Source organism: Glandiceps talaboti, chromosome 5, assembly GCF_964340395.1.
Source record: "Glandiceps talaboti chromosome 5, keGlaTala1.1, whole genome shotgun sequence".
In the NCBI taxonomy this organism is placed as follows: Eukaryota; Metazoa; Hemichordata; class Enteropneusta; family Spengelidae; genus Glandiceps; species Glandiceps talaboti.
The window spans coordinates 17,667,067-17,672,634 of NC_135553.1; the positions used below are offsets into that span (position 1 = coordinate 17,667,067).

The window sequence follows — 5,568 nt, forward strand, 5'->3', positions numbered from 1 at the left end:
TAAGCCGGTCCCACAACTGTTATACTTATAAGTTATAGCTGGGCGTTGTGACCGGTAACCGGCTATTATCTACATCACTGCCTACTAGGTACGTCAAAAACACACCGTTCGCACATGTGAGCCTGATTTTAGGCAAAATATCGGGCTATTAGAGTGCATACAGGCCCTTTTGTTCGCTTGTATTGTTTGCATTTGGTATTTGGCATTTCGCACGTTGTTTATTTGCACCATTCACAGTGTCTTATCATGCTTTGTGTAACTTGTAAGCCTAATCGACAACTGGGCCAACGGTTTTTACTAGACAAATTTGAAACAAATTTTGCGTCAGTTTGATGGTAAACCTGCGATATTGACTACCAAACTTAGTTAACCCCAGTTATTTTTACTCATGTTGCATCACCATATATTTAGAAAGAGTATATATGAAATATGAGAGCCATGTGAAACTTCTTCAGTGCAAAATGGGATGAAGATATGAGGGCAAAGTCAGTGCTCCTTATAGTCTCGCTGCCAGACTCGAGACTATCGTCCCTAATCTGTTTACCGAGCGCCGCAGCCGCGAGAAGAGCGGGACCAGTCCCCCTCTATTCTCGCGGCTGCGCCGCTCGGTAAACAGATTAGGGACGATAGTCTCGAGTCTGGCAGCGAGACTATGCTCCTTACAGCAGTTTGTTTTTCCCGCATATGCATACATTACCCATAATCCTTTTAAGTATTCTGCAGATATCTGGATATCTGTGCAATGTGCACTCATGACTCATGAAAATCTGGAATGCACTGATCGAAGCCAATTGTACAGTTATACTATAAAAACAGGAGTTATGAGTATACCACATTGAAATAAAACAAGAGAATAAGAGATGAGGGCCCTCAGAATCGTCACGTAGAGTGATATAACAGTTACATGGATGCCGGGCATGTACCCATAGGTACGGGCCCGGGGGGGGGGGGTTCTGCATGCCGAACGTCATTAAGTATTTCCTTTACTTTGGTGCTCATGATCGTAATTTGGATGATGCCCAAGATATTTGAGGCGTGAATACCTGTTGTTCTTCTAAAGGCTTGTTTATTACTGTGAAGATCACACCCTAACACTTAATTGTTCTATAAACGACACATGGACAAGAATACTATTCCCATAGAGGTTAGTCTAGTTAATTCCTGATGGACCGTATTTCGTTCAGCGTTACGTTGTACATAACACGGTCAGTCAGAAACTATAGACGACATGGACGACATGGATGCCATATAATATTCCCAATAGTCACTCAATTTTACTTAGCTAGAACTAATGTCCACAGACTCAAATCTGTCAGCACGTCTCTACTGTGAGTTTGTTGACGCTATTGGCCGGTCAGGTTTGTTAAGAAGCTCCATACACTAGCAATATTTGTGGCCCAATTTTAAACTATTATTGGAAACGATTGTCATGTCATCTAAATCTGTATTACTATGCATCAAACGCGTAGAAATGTGAAACACGTTTAGTGGTGGCGGTATGTAGTGCATAATGAAAAGGCGTACTACGAACATTTATTTCAAAATGAGCCCTGTGATATTACAATCTACGTACGTCCTAACCATGTAGTTCATATCATAAGCCTGCTTATATACATACATATGTATCGAATACACTAGCTACACGTATAGCGTTTATGTACGTATTGATTGCAAGCACGGTAGATTTAAATATTCATTTGTTTACTGCCCAGTTATGGGGGTGAACTCATGAATATATTCTGAACTAAATGCAAATGTATTCAAATCACTTCCGACTCGCAATCTGAACTATTTTTCAGATCGAGTATAATCCGATTAGACAGGCGCTAATGGGAAAGTACAGAAACGTCCACCTCATCAGCATAAAAGTACAGAATTGAACTCAATCTGAACTATAGTACGGAAAATGTCGTAAACTGTACTATTTTTTCTACTAGTGTTTGATAAAACAGTGATATGGTATTTGGTGAAAATAAGTATTTTGTACCCAATGAAACGATATTTCTTTAACATGTATTAGTGTGAAGAAATACTAATCAGCACACTTATTTGGTTGATGTTCAGGGGTTTCTTGTTTGTTGGCCGTGACTGACAATTAGTAACAAATCACCTGATTTGTTCCATCACATCAAAACTTTAATTTTATCTCATATGCAAGACTTTGCACGCACACGTATATTTTTGTTTTGTTTTGTTTTGAAACAGTTTCCACAATTGTCCCGTGAAATTACTCAGCAGTGATTTGAATTGAAATCAATGTCTAATTTAAATTTCTGGTTCTCTCTTGTCAACAGATGAAAAATTACACGTTTGTACAAGATGAAAGTCTTCCTCTACATAAAGTCAAATGTGAAGATATTGACTGACATGCTGAAAACTATTTATAGCAGGACTCAGGACCATTGCAAACAAGTGAAGTTTAATACATGTTACAAAGTGTAAACTGAAGCAGATGATATATTTTATGTATTTATATATTTTATTAGCCACATATATATATTACATATTCATTTTTATTTATTTTCTCCATGTTAAATAAAGTATTGAAAATACAACTGCAGAGAGTTGTTGTTATCTTTCACATTACATCATTTTACGTTTATCCAAAGCTTGACAGTTCATGGCCCCCATGAAGTGTTTAACTTATAAATGAGCCATAAGAGTCTTCTCAAAAACAAGTCAAGTTTGAATGAATCATCAACCAGATACTACTTCAATAGAACAGATAAGCCAATCATTGAGGAACATGTTTGGTATGGTAATATCACAACTAAACTGTCATTGTTACATGAAATAGATTGCACTAATCCTGGTATATGTTACAAGGACATAGTCAAGATCAACCTAGTAAATAGTCCAAGCTAGAAGTAGACAAAAAGAAGAGATTGAATTTTGTGTTACAAACCACCAAATATGTACAGGAGCTTGATAATGTTCTTTCCTGGAGAAGATTTATGAAGTGAGTTGAAAAACAGACTGTCCTTTTGTAAATGTATCCATATGGGACTGTTGTGATCACAGCAACTTAAATTTTATATTGAAGGTTTATTTCTGCTATCTCAATAGTGAGAAGGTCATCGACTTCCTCGTACAATTCAATGTGTTTTTCTTTTTTCACCTATTTTGTTTCAACAAGTTTCTTGTTTACTTCTAATCTGTATTCATCAATAGCAGTTAGATCATGAGGGTTGTCGACTTCCGGATGTAAATCCATCTATACACTTGTGGGACAGTCACAGAGAGCCTGATAGCTATAAAAACAAAAGAAAAGAAAAACATTTGTATGGATCATAATAAAATATAACCATGCATACACAGCAGATAAAATTAACTAGAATAAATTTATAGAAATAACTAAGATGATACACATTACAAAATGACATTACTCAAAGTAAAATTCTGTTAACTTTGGAACTCGGGCAAATCTGGTAACATAATGTGCTGGGTATGATGGTTATCAGAGTACTATCAACCATATCTGTTGTTGTTGTTGTTGTTGTTATTATACTACTACTAAAATTATCCCATCTTGGATTACATTTTGTTTTATGGCCTGTTTTCAAGTGCATGTTTACTATGTCAGATCATAAGCAAGTGACACAAAGTAATAATAAGATATTGCAGTACGTGATATCGGGAATATGTCTGACATACCCTCTTACACTAGTCTCAATTTTGATATCTCCTGGCTCGATTTGCTTTGGCTCTGTGGATGGTGCTAGCAAGACTGACGATGATGCTGTCGGACGAAAAAAAATTCATTAGTACTCTATCGACCAATGTTGAAAGCAGCTGGCAAAAATTGACACAAATAATTTATCTGTAACAGTTACATTACCTACCAAGTGCCAACATATGATTACATTTACGATTGTATACACATGCTTTGCATACGATGTACGTCTACGTCTACGCGTCTAATCCATTTACTCACGCATATATCCGACGATCGATCGACAATGACCACACAACACAACGAAATTGAAGCTTTCATTCACTATCACGCATGTAAATAAGGCTTACGTTACCGTGATTACGTTTTCCAGAAATTCGTTTTAGAACTCAGATAGCTATTCCCTCACCAAAACAAATCTACTCCAAGAAAGTCAACAGGCGCTAGGCTGACAGTGACAAACAACGTGTCACACATAGTACACAGTGTTGAATACGTGGACACACTCGCTCTGATCACCGAGAATTTACACTGCTCCCGAAAAAACGCGCCCCATCGCGCCCCATTGTCCGACAAAAAATTCTGACCCCTCGTTGTAAAGCTTGGAAAATCCTCTTTCAGACTGACTACAGCGATATATGCAAAGGAAAACCTCTAAAAAGACATTTAGTCTTACATATGTACCCATGAACTTAGCACGGACTTTTGAGCAAAATCTGACCTCGCTGCCAGACCGATCAATAGGTCAAAAAGGGATGATAACTCGTACGAGCTCGTACTTACCGCTTTCAGCAGTTGCCATCTTTCTTCGTACGTCGAATATAGTGGCACGTGTGGCATGTTTACATCCGAAAACTACCGAATCTTTTAAACAAAGGGCGAAACTTCTGCCGACAAGTTCCGAAGACTTGGGGAAGAATGGCGGTGAGCCGTGCTCATGAATATTCATGATATTTCGTGACGCTGAAAGATTCCAGTTCACTGAATGGTCGAGCGTGTGGCAGTGAACTGTCCATCCCGATGACATGACGGGAACTGTTAACTACCGGCGCCAAATTCACGAGGGAGCCGCCGATTGCAACATTCACACGCCCGAGATGAGAAAGGGAATGACTCGTACCAAAGCAGATGACCTCCATCTTACTGTCATTCATCTTCAAACGGTGACTCAGCATCCAACACTTCACTCCCCTAATACAATCAGATATCTGAGCAATGGCGGGTGCAGAGTCATCAACCTTGAACGAGATGTAAATCCCGGTGTCATCCGCATACGATTGATACGAAACACTGCGATCAGCGAGCATTTCAGCTAATGATGATGTGTATAAACTAAATAAAATGGGACCGAGTACACTCCCTTGGGGACCCCACATTCCAATTTTTTGGTAGCTGACACAGCACCATTGAGAACTACACCTTGATCACGGTTTGAGAGATAGGAAGTAAACCATGATAACACCTTTCCAGTAATGCCAATTGAATGAAGTTTGTGTAACAAAAGATCATGACTAACAGTATCAAAGGCTGTTGCCAAATCAAGCATGACAAGCAAACCAACTTTCTGTTGACCAATGGCACAAGCAATATCATTTTGTAGTCGAAGTAGAGCTGTCTCAGTACTATGATATTTCTTATACGCAGATTGACGAGGTACATACAAATTATTGATATTCGAGACGACTTTCTCTATAATCATAGATATAAATGCTAAGTTTGACACTGGTCGATAATTGTTTAAAACATCCTGATCCAATGATGCTTTCTTTAGAATTGGGGTTACCATTGCCAGTTTCAGTCGATCGGGAAATTTCCCCATTGACAATGAAAGATTAATAATGTAAGGGGTTGAGAAAAACAGGGAGCAGTGAAGAAATGCAGGCCAATTTAGTGGG

The 5,568-nt window shown here is 38.5% G+C and overlaps 1 long non-coding RNA gene across 1 annotated transcript; it reads right to left on the minus strand.

Annotated features, from left to right (window-relative positions):
* Window positions 1-2,467: 2,467 nt before the first annotated feature.
* LOC144435614 (uncharacterized) lies at window positions 2,468-4,683 on the minus strand. The gene is made up of 3 exons (XR_013480896.1): window positions 4,457-4,683; window positions 3,655-3,739; window positions 2,468-3,251 (listed from the first exon to the last, which is right to left on the minus strand). It is a non-coding gene; the product is annotated as an uncharacterized LOC144435614 (long non-coding RNA).
* Window positions 4,684-5,568: the final 885 nt, after the last annotated feature.